Genomic DNA, 15,889 nt, shown 5'->3' with positions numbered 1-15,889 from the left:
GGCTTGACTGAGTCCCTGTCCTGGGACAAAACTCCCAGGACTAGAAAAGCATGGAGTCAGAAGAGCAATTACATGCAAGGCATCTGTATAAGTCTATATGTCTGCAAAGCAGCCCCAACCACCCCCGCTTCCCTGTACCATGGGAACCACTCCTCCTGCCACTCCCTAAGTCTCCCATGGGTGTCCATGACCCAGGGCAATTCTCTACCCATACACTGACTCCTTTCCATGGTGGCCATCCCCACACAAATTCATGGGGTAGGCATGGAAAGCAGGAGTGGACTGTGTTAGGGCATCCACTGCATTAATTCTATGAATGATTGTAGGCAGAGACATTAAAAAGTGAACAAAAATTATTTAATATATTAAACTGAGCAATAGATACGGGAAATGACAATAAATAAGAAAAAAAATCCAATCCCAGTGATTTCCCAACCCAATAATCATTTACTTTCCCAAATATTTCCCACTTCCCATGCTAACAGTTCCTGAACCCAGAGAGGATTGTTGGGGAGGGGTGAATTTTGGAGCGGAAGGGATGGGGCTGGTGGCAGCAGCTGGTGGACACTGGCATGTGTCGTGCCCCATCCTGCACCACAGGTGGGCATGAGTGGCTGGGGGCTGTTTTGTCCTCCTGCTCTGCACCTGAGGGGTGACCGTGCAGCTCCCAGCTCTGCTGCAGGTGGGTCCATAGCAACGACACTGGGAGAGCCACTGCCAGCCCAGGCTGAGGATGCAGGTGGTGGGGATGCTGTTGCCAGTGTTGGGCAGAGATGCAGGTGGTGGTGCTGGTGCTGGCATGGGATGCCAGGAGTGGCAAAGAGGAATGCGAAACACTGATTAGCTACAGCACTAAAGAGGGGAAAGGGCAAGCGAGAGGGCTGAAGAGTGTGGCTGAAGCTGAAGCAGATGCCTGCAGAGGTCTCTGTGCCTGCGTGCTGAGCGGGCCTGAGTGCTGTGGGGGCCGTCAAGGAGTGCAGGGTCACGGGTAGCCGTAATACTTGGCTATGGCGTGGTCCTTCTGCAGCTGCACGAAGAATTGCACGGGGCCGATCCTCTGCGGGGGGATGGCAAAGCTGCTTCATGCCCCTCAGAAGCCCCTGGGCATCGGGCTCTCTTGCTGGGTGCCATGCCACTGCTGCCTGCCGCTGCCTGCTTGCCTGCTGCTGCCAGCCATGGTACTGTTGCCACCCGTCTTCCCCTGGCATGGCATCTTGTGGCCTTGGACACCCTGGCCCAGCAGCATCTTCCTCTCCTTGCCGGGGGGTTTCTCTGTCATCAGCCTCCTGTCCTGGGAGCTCTCTGCTGTCCCAGGGGTGCTGGTGGGTGCAGGGCACTTGACCCCCCACTTGGTGCCGGTGGATGTAGGGGCAGCCAGGGGGCTCTTGAGGGGACCCAGGGGGCGTTTGGGCAGGGGTCTACTAAGGGCACTGAGGACCTTGGGGTCGGGGAGGTTCTTGAGGGAACTCTGGGGGGGTTTGGGCAGGGGTCTACTATGGGCACTGAGGACTTGGGTGTCAGGGGACCTCTTGGGGGGACTCAGGGGTGGATTGGGTAGGGGTCTCCTAAGGGCACTGGGCAGGGGACTGGCTGCAGGGCTGAGGGGGGGGGCTCACTGCCAGCACAACAGGTGACTGCACTGACAGCCCACCCGCAACCTTCTCGGGGCGCAGCCCAGGGGTTGAGGGTACCTCACCGAGGGCTCCTGTGGCTTCCAGTCCCTGCGTGCTCGGCTCCTCGATGTCCTCGGAGAGGTCGGGCAGCTGGGAGAGGAAGCGGCTGAGGGCAGGACTGCTGGGCAAATCGGGGAAGGCGTCCTGGGGCTCCACGGCCTCGAGCCAGCTGAGCAGTTCCTCCATGCCGGGGATGTCCAGGTCGGCCAGGAGCTGGTCCTGCACGTGCTGCAGCTGCTGGCTGTCCCCTGCCAGCTCTGGAAAGGCCTCGGCGAAGGCATCAGGGCCCAGCTCGGGCAGCTGCGGGGGCTCCTCAGGCACCTCCGGGGCTGTCGCCGCTGAGGACGAAGCAAGAAAATCCCCCAAGACGGGCGATGCCAGCTTTCCCATGGCTCATGGGTGTGGGGCGACAACTGGCCGGCTGTGCCAGCGCCAAACTCACCATGGGGCGTCGCCGTCTGGGTGCTGCAGGTCGATGAAGCCAGGAAAGGCTTGGGGGGAGTGGGGTCAGGCAGCAGGGGCCCCTGGTCCTTGCTGAGCCCCACGGCGTGCTCGCAGGGCTCCGGCAGCTGCCCCTGGCTGCTGGTCACGGTGTGGGGCGTGGGGAGCACCTGCCCCCAGAGCCGAGGCCCCGGGACGAGGGGTGGCGGGAGGCTGCGGTGGGCGGGGGCCTGCAACAGGCAGGTGCCTGGGGGGTGCAGGGGCTCCCCATGGAGCATGGCCCTGGGCCCCAGCCCCAGCGCATGGTGGGGCACCAGTGTCCCCGTCACCATGGGCTGTCCCCACTGGCAGGTGGGCTTGTCTCAGGATGGCTGGCAAAGGTTCATCTGAAGACAGGCTCTGAGAAGAACTGGGAAGAAAGGAGGCCAATACAGACAGACCACAGACACAGCCCAGACACAGCCCAGCCAGAGCATGTACACAGCACAGAGAGCACAGACACAGCCCAGACAGAGCCCAGCCAGAGCCCAGACACAGCCCAGACACAGTCCAGACCCAGCTCAGACACAGCACAGACACAGCACGGACAGAGCACAGAGAGCACAGGCACAGCACAGAGCACAGACACAGCACAGACGCAGCACGGACACCGGAGCCGTTATCCCAGCATGGCAGCAGCAAGGTGACAATGTGCTCCCTGGAGGACAGCTGAAATCTTTCCGCATGTCTCACAGCTCACCCAGAGATCGGGATCACCTGGTTACTGCTGCTTTTAGATGGTGGTCTTCAGCCTGCTGTTCCCTAGGACGGCCCTACACTGAGGTAGTCTGCTTCGCCTTCCTATTGCTCCTTCCCCGTCTCAGTAGGACTTTCTTCCCTTCCTAAATGAGATGACTTGTGCATCCATTCTTTCATCTTGTGTGTATCGGTGACTGGGACTGCCACAGGGCAGTCCCCGGAGCCAGCTGTAGGGTCCGTCACAGGGTTGGAGTGGCTGCAGGTAACATCCCAGGGCTCGGAAGGGCCTCAGACCCCATCCCAGGGCTTGGAGGGCCTTCGGGGTGCGTCGCAGGCTTGCATCAGATCAAGACGCATTTTCATAGAACCACACAATTTCTCTTGAAGGTGCTGAATTGTACTGAATAGTCTTCAAAACACATAGAGCAGACCCAGCAAACAAGCCGCTGGTGCTAGCAACTAGTTTTTGTTTGTTTGTTTGTTTTCTTCGTTAACTTCGTTTCACGAGAAAAGGTACAAAATGGGTATTTTGAGGCAAGGGCAAAGATGACCCTGGAGTTGAAGCTATCTAAAGGATGAATAACTAGGAATCTATTTACTCAAGAAGACCCTTTTGTAAGGAAAAATCCTACACACATGCACTGGAGTTTGATACTGATCCACTTGTTGGAAACCACTGGAAAACAATGGAAAGATATTCTAATACGAAGTACCCTCATTCTAATACAAAAAATCACACCCCTAGAGTGAGAGACCCCAGCCCAACAGGAGAGCCTTCCCCTCTGAGGATGCGCAGAATCATTTTGTCATGTCAGCCGTAGGCTAATTCTGGAACCCGTGAGAAGTCAGAGGATTGTACTAGCATGGAAATGTAGTGATAAAAGACTGTACCAAGTGTGGCGTGGAAAATCTTTCCATGTGCTGGCTTTGTGGGACGCCACCTGGTACCCAGACTCGCGCAGTTCTGAAAGAAAACTATGTCTCGACCTGGTGTCTGGATTGGCTTCTTGCGCATCGGGTAACAAATCCAAACTTTTCTCGGACAACTTGGCGAGCTGTAAATCTCTGGCACTGCCAGGATCGGGGCACACCTTTCTAAAACCCTTTAGCAGCGCCGTAGGATACCACATTTGTTCAGGGCTGAATTCCAAAGCCATCGGAGGTGGCAATCGTGATAAATACCGGCCCACATCCCCCCCCACCCCTTGCCACCCGTAGCCATCCTGCCTCAGGGCTGATCTCTGGCTGGAATTTTGAACTCCTTGTCTAACCACAGAGGTTGTCATTCGGGGACAAATACTGGGTTAAGTTCACCATCGGTGCAAGAGGAGCACGTGCTACCTGCACATGGGCCAAACCATCAACAAACATAGGCCAGCCCCCAGAGATCATAAACAACAAGAAAGGGATTAAGAAAAAGCACCTAAAAAGCACAGAAAAACAACACTAGAAAGGAAAAAATCAACATTCTGACCAGCAACTCTCAATCTCAGAGAAAGCTTATAAGAAACACTCTTTTAAAACATTCTAGTCAGATGTGACGTTAGCTCAACCCTTTGTGCCCCAGCTTGCCTGCCAAAAAGTCTGTTGTGGTGTAACCCAGCAGGCCGCTCAGCACCACACATCTGTTCGCTCATGTCCCCCCATTCTGAGTGAACACGCAGAGAATCGGAAGGAAAATAAAAACTCATAGGCATTGATAAAGAGTTTAATAATAAAGGAATAGAAAATAATAAAAATAATACAATAAATTAAAAAGAAAATAAATAAAATGTATTAATGTAAACAATTTTTTCCCAGCCTAATCATCTCCTATCACGACCGTGATCACCCGTCCTAGCAATTTCCCATCCCATCATTTCACACTAATTAATTCCCATCACCGTCATGACTTCCCATCCCCCTGATCATTTCCTATCCCAGCAACCTCCCATTGCTGATCCCAAGGCTCAGTTCCCAACTCCCATCCATCCATCCATCCATCCATCCATCCACCCATTCATCCACCCATCCACCCATTTTCTCCCGTCCGTGCTGGCCATGCCCACATCCATTCACGGACTGAGTATGGGCAGCGGGAGCGGGCTGCATCTCACTCGGCATCCCACTGCCAGAACAACTGCAGGCAGAGGCGTTGCTGAGTGAACACCTACACTAGAGTAATTTAAGAAAGAAGGCAATAAAGAAGAGAAAGGACCAGAAAAGAAGAAATAAGTTTTCAATCCCTGCCATTTCAATCCCCCCCCATTTCCCATCCCCCCCCCCCCATTGCCCATCCCTGACAGTGAGAAACACTGATTAGCTACAGCACTAAAGAAGGGTAAGGGCTCCTCCAGCGGCATGGGCGCCGCGTCGCTGCGTGCCCAGGGCCCCACGCAGGGCACGTAGTCCACGCGGGGCTGTGCCAGGGGCTGCAGCATGCACAGCTGTGTGGGCAGAGCCCCCCGCTGTGCTTGGCCCCCTGCGGCCGGCAGGCACAGCGCTCTGGGCGCCTGCTCTAGGGCAGCGTCCCCTGTTCACGCCATGCTGCCTGGTGGTGTCGGCACCACCTTTTCTTTGCCGCCAGCTGGGGACTGGGGAGCAGCGGGCACAGCGCTGGAGCTTGGCACTGTCGGCGGGGCACTGGGCATCGTGCTGGGGCTGCTGGAGGTGGGCTGTGGCTGCACAGAGGGCAGCTGGAGCACTGGCCCCAGCGCCTTCGGCCTGGCCCCCAGCGGCTGCAAAGTCTCGCTGGGGGTCTTTGTCCCCGGGTGCTGGCTCTGCAGCGTCTTGGCCCTGACGGCTTGGGGACAGGGCCTGTCCTGGGGCCACACGGCACGGGGCTCCCCGCTCGGAGTCTCCGGCAGCAGCCGCGCTCTGCGGGGAGGCGGCGACGCTGCTCCTTGCCCCCCAGCAGCCCCCGGGCTTCGGGCTCTCTTGCTGCGCGCCCGGGAGTTGTTGGTCGCTGGCTGCTGCCTGCCGCTGCCCTCTTGCCTGCTGCTGCCACGGCATCCTGGGGCCTTGGACATCCTGGCGTCCCTGGCACGGCGTCCCTGGCAAGGCGTCTTGGGGCCTTGGACACCCTGGCCCAGCAGCATCTTCCTCTCCTTGCCGGGGGGTTTCTCTGTCATCAGCCTCCTGTCCTGGGAGCTCTCTGCTGTCCCAGGGGTGCTGGTGGGTGCAGGGCACTTGACCCCCCGCTTGGTGCCGGTGGATGTAGGGGCAGCCAGGGGGCTCTTGAGGGGACCCAGGGGGCGTTTGGGCAGGGGTCTACTAAGGGCACTGAGGACTTTGGGGTCGGGGAGGTTCTTGAGGGAACTCTGGGGGGGTTTGGGCAGGGGTCTACTACGGGCACTGAGGACTTGGGTGTCAGGGGACCTCTTGGGGGGACTCAGGGGTGGATTGGGTAGGGGTCTCCTAAGGTCACTGGGCAGGGGACTGGCTGCAGGGCTGAGGGGGAGGCTCACTGCCGGCACAACAGGGGACTGCACTGACAGCCCACCCGCAACCTTCTCGGGGCGCAGCCCAGGGGTTGAGGGTACCTCACCGAGGGCTCCTGTGGCTTCCAGTCCCTGCGTGCTCGGCTCCTCGATGTCCTCGGAGAGGTCGGGCAGCTGGGAGAGGAAGCGGCTGAGGGCAGGACTGCTGGGCAAATCGGGGAAGGCGTCCTGGGGCTCCACGGCCTCGAGCCAGCTGAGCAGCTCCTCCATGCCGGGGATGTCCAGGTCGGCCAGGAGCTGGTCCTGCACGTGCTGCAGCTGCTGGCTGTCCCCTGCCAGCTCTGGAAAGGCCTCGGCGAAGGCATCAGGGCCCAGCTCGGGCAGCTGCGGGGGCTCCTCAGGCACCTCCGGGGCTGTCGCCGCTGAGGACGAAGCAAGAAAATCCCCCAAGACAGGCGATGTCAGCTTTCCCATGGCTCATGGGTGTGGGGCGACAACTGGCCGGCTGTGCCAGCGCCAAACTCACCATGGGGCGTCGCCGTCTGGGTGCTGCAGGTCGATGGAGCCAGGAAAGGCTTGGGAGGAGTGGGGTCAGGCAGCAGGGGCCCCTGGTCCTTGCTGAGCCCCACGGCGTGCTCGCAGGGCTCCGGCAGCTGCCCCTGGCTGCTGGTCACGGTGCGGGGCGTGGGGAGCGCCTGCCACCAGAGCCGAGGCCCCGGGACGAGGGGTGGCGGGAGGCTGTGGTGGGCAGGGGCCTGCAACAGGCAGGTGCCTGGGGGGTGCAGGGGCTCCCCGTGGAGCACGGCCCTGGGCCCCAGCCCCAGCGCATGGTGGGGCACCAGTGTCCCCATCACCATGGGCTGTCCCCACTGGCAGACAGGGGCATAGGGAGGAGCGGTGTGGGGGAACTGCCCCACGGCAGGGAGCTGCACCAGCTGCAGGTTATGCCCCACGGCGGGGAGCTGCACCAGCTGCAGGTGGTGCCCCTCGGGTGGGAGGTGCCGCCCAGGCGGCAGCTGCACCATGGCTGGGAGCTGCAGCACCTGCCCCTGGACCTCCGGCAGCACGTGCCAGACGGTGGCCTGGGGCAGCGCGTAGGGGAGGGTGGGTACCTGGGGGGGCTGCAAGGGCAGCGCCATCGCTCCGGGGAAGCAGGGCAGCAGCCAGGCAGCCACCGTTGGCGGCTCAGCTGGGACAACGAAGGGGGAGTTGGGTGTCTGCGGCACCGGCGGCAGCCGTCTGGGGAATCTCTCTGTGAGGAAAAAGGGCGCTGGGCTGAGCTCTCGGGCGCTGGGCTCGCCGGCAGGGCCGCAGCCCCGGGAGGAGCGGGAGCCTGCTGCTGGACCTGCCATGGTGGCTGGAGAGTGGGGCGGTTCGTTGGGGAGCCCGGCCAACGGGGGTTCCATCCCAACGGCTGACCAGCCCCTCGCCGCCATCTTGGTGATGATTGCAGTTTCTCCACCCCAGCGGGCTTCCCAGCGCAATCATTTTCCATCCCCGTGAGCCTTTCCCGTCCCAGTCATCATTTGCCAGGCCCAGGAGGGTTTCGCGCTCCAACACTTTCCCCTCCCAAGGATTGTCCATCCCAAGACTTTTCATCCTCCCAGTGATTTCCCACCCCGACAATTTCACGGCCCAACAGATTCCCATGCAAAATAGTTCCCATCAGCACGAAGCGTTTCTTAATCCAATGAGATCTCATCCCAAAGACTTCCCATCCCTTGGATTTCTTTTCCAAGTATTTCCTACCCCAATGAATCTTACCCACCCCATTCAAGATTTCCCATCCCAATAATTTCCCATCCCAAGAGAGATTTCCCTACCCCAATGCTTTTCCTTTCCAGTGATTTCCTCCCCAAGGAAAATTTCCCATCCCAATGCCTTTCCTTAAGGATGACTTCCTCCCCAAGGAAGGTATCTCATCCCAATGCTTTTCCTTCCCACGGAAGCTTTCCCATCCCAAGGAAGATTTCCCATCTCTTTCATTTCCTAGCCCCATGGATTTCCAGCCCAAGGAAGTCTTCCCATCCCAGCAATCATTTCTCATCCCACTCATCATTTCCCATCCGCATGATTTCCCATTTTCACCATCCAAAGGACAGCTTAGCCAGCCCACAGCTAGAGAGAGATCCCAACAGGGATTTGTACGATTCTGTTAGATGCAAGGGCATGGACACTTGGCGTGCTAACGATTGCACTTTATTCCAGATCAACACAGATCACCAGTACCAAGACTGCTATGATGAATCTGGCGAAGATGTAGATAGATGGTTCTTACAGGTATTACCAGGAAATAAAGAGGTATCTGCACTTCTCTCTAGCTACCTTAGTAAAAGATCGGAAGGGTAGAGCACTAATTAACAGTAGCATTATTAGAGGCACTACTGTGGCAGTGAAAATACATCAGGAGGGCCAACTTACCAATGCCTGAAAGGCAAATGCACTTAGGATGGGTTTTCTTTGCCAAGACTAAACTTACAAGAGGTTCAAGCTCTCAGCAGCGGTAGCTGTGCCCGCAGGACTCAGGTGCTGCCTCGGCCAGCAGACCCAGGCAGGTGGGGCACGTCTCATCCCCGGGGGCCTCTGCTGTCAGCCCGCGGGGCAGCTGGCTCGTGCTGCCCGCGGCCTCCCTGCCGTGGAGATGCTCGGCCACCGGGATGGAGGCTGCCCACTCCTAAGCACCTCTAACCAGCAGCACCTTCAAGTCTCCTCTTCCACCAGCAGGACATCAGCGTCTCTTGTTCCACCAGCAGGACATCGGCATCTCCTATTCCACCACCAAGACCTCCATGCCTTGAGTGCCACCAGCAGTACTCAATGCGAGGTGGACGCTCAGGGCACTTACGGCCACCCACCTTTGGGAGCTCAAAGGCTGACAGTGACTCTCTGCTGACCTCACACGGCTCTCGGGCGCCCCGATGGCAGCACTGACGGCGGTAACCTGACTGCCAGGAGAAAAGGCTGACATGAAATGGCTGCTCCACAACGACAGGAGCAATGTCTGCTGGGCTGGGGGTTCGGATGGAAGCTCGGCCTTCGGCCTGGGAACTGTGCCTGGGAGCCAGGGGCGTCCTTGATGTGCAGCTGAACACCTGGGCCTGAGAAAGCAAGGTTTCTTTAAAGAAAATTGGAAACATCGTCACCTAGTGGCTGTCTCAGGGGGACGGATAGAAACGCACAGCATCTCTTGGTTCCCTGAAGTGCTGGTGTCCTACGCCCTCGTATGTCTCAATGACATAAAAAGGGACAGATTTTTACCCAAAATGCAGCTCCTTTCTGTGAGAAGCTTCCCGTGCTGCGCGTCCTCCTCTCTTTCTAGTATGTGGCTTCGACTTCAGGCGTGTTGTTTTTTCTCCTTGTGAGAAACAAAGTTGTGTTTTTGCAATAGAAGGTGTTTTTGCAGTGGATAAATCCACTAACCTTGCATATTCAAAAGTGATTGTGTGGCATAGCAGTGGGGAATCTGTTAAGCAGATAAGGGGAAGGTCCCACTGTCCCAAAATAATGAGGATAGCTAAGAAAAACAGGATGAGTAGTGCGAGATCAGTAAAAGCGAAGATCAAGTCACAAGAGAAGAAGGAAAAAATAAAAGGGTAAGGAGAAATTAACGGTTGGTCAAATAAAATTGTACATACATGGTATAGTAGTGCGTCGAGTAGGCTGTGAACCTGTAGTACTCAGCCAATGAAGAAACAGGGGAGAAATCAGGTGTTGGGTAATAGGGAATACACGGTTATGATAAACTTTTACTGCGCGCTCCTGCTTGCAGGACGCCTGCCATTGCAATCGCGAATAAAAAAGCTTCACAGAAGATCCTGTCTGAAGAAAATTATTGAGATTTTTCTCACAGTCTAGGGGCTCGTCCCGGATCTTGTTGCCTACCGGAGAGTTCTTGCTACCACAGACAGGAAGGTGCACCCTCTGATTTCAGCGGTCCCATCGGGGGTGGTGGCTTGTCTCAGGATGGCTGACAAAGGACTGAGACTGTTCATCTGAAGACAGGCTCTGAGAAGAACTGGGGAGAAAGGAGGCCAATACAGACAGACCACAGACACAGCCCAGACACAGCCCAGCCAGAGCATGTACACAGCACAGAGAGCACAGACACGGCCCAGCCAGAGCCCAGCCAGAGCCCAGACACAGCACAGACACAGCACAGAGAGCACAGACAGAGCCCAGACACAGCCCAGACACAGCACGGACAGAGCACAGACACAGAACAGACAGAGCCCAGACAGAGCCCAGACACAGCCCAGACACAGCACGGACACAGCCCATACAGAGAACAAACACAGAACAGACACAGAACCGACACAGCACAGACACAGAAGAGACACAGCGCAGACACAGTGTGGACACAGCACAGACAGAGCACAGATTGCACAGACAGAGCACAGACAGAGCACAGACACAGCACAGACAGAGCACAGGCAGAGCACAGACACAGAACAGGCACAGCACAGGCACAGCACAAGGACAGCATGGACACCGAAGCCGTTATCCCAGCATCACAGCGCCAGGTGACAATGTGCTCCAGCAATAGAGCAATTCACATCATACAGTTCAAACCACTGGCTGTTCTCACCCCAGATTGAGGTGCCCATCAGAGTGCCATATCCTTCTGCATTCCTCACCAAGTGCACCCAGGTCCTTGAGCAAAAGCCATCCCATGGATGGGTTTGCCTTTGACTGAGGCACGAATAACCCAGGCTGTCTTCCCCAGCATGTTCTTTCTGCGCACCACAGGGACTTCATCTCCTTCTGCAGTCCGTTAAGAGGTGGGACTGGGTAGGGCCGGATGGGTTGGCAGCTCCCCTGCGCTTGACTAACCAGGTGGGTTTTGCTAAAGGTCTATCCCGACGTTGGAATGTCCCCGCACCCATTGCTTTCAGTGCAGTCTTTACCAGTCGATTGCATCCTTTGATTTTCCCAGAGGCTGGTGCACGATAGGGTATGTGATATAGCCACTCAAGGCCCTGCTCTTTGGCCCAGGTGTCCACGCGGCGGTTTTGGAAATGAGTCCTGTTGTGTGACTCCGTTCTTTCTGGGTGCTACGTCCCCATAAGGCTTGCTTTTCAAGGCGCAGGAGAGTCTTCTGGGTGTTGGCACGGGTTCCCCGCCTGATCCACCTGCTGGGAATCAGGGAGGTTCAGTTGGTGTCTTGTATTGGGTTTACGTGGACAGGTTCTGGTAGCGGGGGGCTGCAGGGGTGTCCTCTGCGAGGAGAATGCAGCAGCTGCCCCATGTTAGATAAGGGCCGGTTCCAGGAGGCTCCAGAGGGACCCGCTGCTGCCCAGAACTGAGACAAAAAGGATGATGTTTACGCCTGTGTGAGAGCCCATCTAAGAAAGGGAAAGAAACCTGCTGCACAGCAGCGTCTGGGTCAGGGAGGAGTGAGAAACCTCTCTGCAGCCCCCAAGGTGAGTGCAGCAGGAGGCAGGAGGTGCTCCAGGCTCACAGCAGCAGTTCCCCTGCGGCCTGTGGATGGACAGGCCCCTGGTGGAGCAGGCTGTCCCCCTGCAGCCCATGGGTCCCACGGCGGAGCAGATTTCCACGCTGCAGCCCGTGGAGGAGCCCACAGCGGAGCAGGTGGATGTGCCCTGAAGGAGGCTGCGGCCTGTGGAGGACCCCCGCCGGAGCAGGCCCCAGGCAGGAGGCTGACAGAAATAAGTTGTTTTTCTACTTCATCAGGATGTGTTTCTGTTGCCATGTTGACCTCAGTTCAGCATGGACGCCATTGCTTCAGTGGGTGTCTGGAACTTTTACATGAAAATGAAGCCAGGGATAAAAGAATGGGGGCTTGCTTAACCGTATTAATGATTTCTAAGTAAAACAATTATAATTATTAAAGCCAGGAATGAAATAATGGGGGCTTGCTTAATTGCATTAAAATAGATATTGCTGAGTGTCTTTTCTTACTAACCAAAATAAGGAGTCTCAGGGCCCCTCACAGAAGATGTTTCCTGACAAAAATGGGGAACCTCTCTCAAAAAGTGTCTGAGACCGACCTTGTGGTTTGGACAAGAGCCAAGGAGCAGCTGAGTCTGTACAAAGGCAGGGGGTCAACCAGTGGTGATGAAGAGGAGTTATCGGCCTTCATCCCCACGACCACCCGACAACCACCACCAGAAGGCACTGTGCAGGCGCAGATGGGAGGAGTTTATGGAAATTACTTCTTGGAGCTAATTTTAATATAAAGCAGGGATAGGTTATGTATATGTATAGGTGTATTGGGAAACTTTATGCGTGTGTAACTTTTTACTGCATATAACCAAAGCAGGTTGCCACGTTAAGGTGCACATGCCTTTGGGAGCTATCCCGCATGCGCCTGGCGCCGAAATAAACCACATACCTACTTTATAACTTACATACTTTGAGTTATAGAGCTCTTCCACGGATCAAAAAGAGCTTTTTATTCAACATCATTTGTGCAAAATGAAACTGTCTTGAAAAAAAAATCATTTAAATGCTCAGGTTTTTACAAACTTATTGGTATCTAAAACCGATGTTTTAATCTAACAGTTACTAAGCATCTATCAAACTCATTTAAAAAGTAACTGCTTTGCTGTCTTTACACCAGACATAATTTTCTGTATGCAAAGGAGTAGAGTGAGTATTTTGAAAATGGTTTTATTAGCTTTAGAAGAAAACTTCCTTATATGACAGATTGTCTAGAACAGGGAGCATATTTTGGATCTGGTTAAGGGAAAGCATTTCATAATATTGGTGCTTTAAAAATCCTCTCCCCTCTTATACCCTTTTATAACCTCTTATAAAGCGTTTTTACATGAAGGAGTGGATAACAACTTAGCTGCATTGTACATCTTTCTAATAGATAAAATGCCTCTCTGTTATTGTCATCATTTTCACTCAAACATTTGTTCCTGTTTTGTGACACCAAATGGAACTGAAGATGGGAATGCTTCTTCTCCGAGTCTATGTATTGAGCGTAACAGGTTCCACAGTGGACTTATTGGGATGATGAATTTTTAGAGCTTCAGAAAACACTCCGATACCTATAGCAATGTTTTTTATACCATTTCTCAGTGACTTCACCAATAACTGTGCTTGCCCAGCTGAAACTCTGCATCCTGTGTTAGAGGTGACATAGAGAACCACAGGAGTCTTCTACATAAAAAAGCAGCTAATTCCACACTATGCAAATGGGACAGATACTACCTCCTTGTTTCTGTATCTCAACTGAATCAACTAATTGTGAGAATTCTCACAAGCACTAGCCCTTGTTCTTGTGGGGGACTCCATCTTACCAGATATCTGCTAGAAATACAATACAGCAGACAGAAAACAGTCTTGGAGGTTTCTGGAGTGTGTGGAAGATAACATCCAGACACAGCTGGTGAGTGAGCCAGCTAGGGAAGGTGCCCTCCTGGACCTTCGTCAGGAAGGAAATCCTAAAGGTGCAGGAGCAGGCTGTCCCCATGTGCCAAAAGACAAGCTTGCTGGACTGTATCCCGTGGGAGGGACCCCATGTTGGAGCAGGGGAAGAGAGTGACCATGAAGGAGTGGCAGAGACAGAGTGCTTCGTGGGAAACTGCCCCATGGTGGGGAGCTGCACCAGCTGCAGGTGGTGCCCCTCGGGTGGGAGGTGCCGCCCAGGCGGCAGCTGCACCATGGCTGGGAGCTGCAGCACCTGCCCCTGGACCTCCGGCAGCACGTGCCAGACGGTGGCCTGGGGCAGCGTGTAGGAGAGGCTGGGTACCTGGGGGGGCTGCAAGGGCAGCGCCATCGCTCCGGGGAAGCAGGGCAGCAGCCAGGCAGCCACCGTTGGCGGCTCAGCTGGGACAACGAAGGGGGAGTTGGGCGTCTGCGGCACCGGCAGCAGCCATCTGGGGAATCTCTCTGTGAGGAAAAAGGGCGCTGGGCTGAGCTCTCGGGCACTGGGCTCACCGCTGCTGTACCTGCCATGGTGGCTGGAGAGTGGGGCGGTTGGCTGGGGAACCCGGGCAACAGAAGCACAGAATGGCTGAGGTTGGAAGGGACCTCTGAAGATTATCTAGTCCAACACCCCTGCCTGCAGGATCACCTAGAGTACATTGTGCAGGATAGCATCCAGGCAGGTTTTGCATATCTCCAGAGAAGTAGACTCCACAGCCTCTCTTGTAACCTGTTCCAGTGCTATGTCACTCACAGTAAAGAAGTGCCCTCTTAGATTCAGATAGAACTTCCTCTCTGCTTCAGTTTGTGCCCATTGCCTCTTGTTCTGTTGCTGGACACAACTGAAAATAGACTGGTTCCATCCTCTTGACACACTCCCCTGAAAGATTTATATACATTGACGAGATCTCCCCTCAGTCTTCTTTTCTTGGCTAAACAGGCCCACTTCTCTCAGCCTGTCCTCGTACAACAGGTGCTCCAGTCCTCTCATCATCTTAGAAGTCCTCCTCCGTGTCCCTCTTGTACTGGGGAGCCCAGAAATGGACACAATACACCAGGTAAACTCTAGGGGGTTCAACAGTGATTGCAACAGTGGATCTGTGGATCAACAGGGGATCCCAACAGTGATCACTCTGAATAACCCCTCACCACCAGGCTTGCTATGATTAGAGTTTTTGTACCCAAGCAGGCTTACCTTAAAAATCATTTTCCATCTGTATGATGATTTCCCATCCCAATGACCATTTTCCATGCCGAGGATAGTTTCCCACACCAATGGTTTCCCATCCCTAGGATTTCCCATACCCGCAATAACTTTTCATCCTAATAGGTATTTCCTATCCTAACTATTTCACATTCCAAGAATCTTTTGCTATTCCAATAACAGTTTCCCATCCCCAATCATTTCCTAAGACAATACCCCATCCCAACAATTTCCCATCTCTGATTTACTATGCCAAGGATTTCCCATCCCAATGAACGTTCATTCAGGTAGAAAACATTTCACACTGCAACAAAGTTTTCCCATCCCAATGATTTCCCATCCCTACAATGATTTCCCATCTGGACAACTCCCCATCCCAACGGTTTCTCGTCACAACTACCCTTTCATAATCCAATGCTATCCCAACCCAACAATGTTTCTTCTCTTTGAACTCTAACCTAACCTGAACTCCAAACCTAACACAAATCTCTACCCCTATCACTAACCCTGAATATATGAGTCACTTCCCTAAACCTAATCCTACCTAAACCATTCCCCTAACCATACACCACAATCTAAATCCTAACCCTAACACCTATTCCAGTTAGTCCTAACCTGAACCCAAACCCTGAAGCATAACCCTGATGCTAATTTAACATTAAGCCCAATCCTAAAACCTAACCTTAGAGTGAAACCTAAAACGCTACCCTAAAACTAACTCTAACCTAACACATAACCCAAACTCATTAAACCAAACCCAAAGTCTATCCCTAATCATTAAACCAAATGATAACCCAAACACTAATCCTAAACATAATCCCTAAACCTACATTAGATCTGCTCCCCTGACCCTAACCATCAGCCATAAACCTAACCTTAACTCTTACCTAACCCTAATCCACTCAACTAACTCTAACTCCTAACCTTAACCCTAATGTTAATCCTAAACTTAATCTAAACCCTAATGCTGACTCTAGCCCCTAACCCTAACCCTAAATCATACCCCAGCTTCAACGAAA

Source organism: Cygnus atratus, chromosome 27 (assembly GCF_013377495.2).
Source record: "Cygnus atratus isolate AKBS03 ecotype Queensland, Australia chromosome 27, CAtr_DNAZoo_HiC_assembly, whole genome shotgun sequence".
In the NCBI taxonomy this organism is placed as follows: domain Eukaryota; kingdom Metazoa; phylum Chordata; class Aves; order Anseriformes; family Anatidae; genus Cygnus; species Cygnus atratus.
This window is presented reverse-complemented; position numbering follows the sequence as displayed.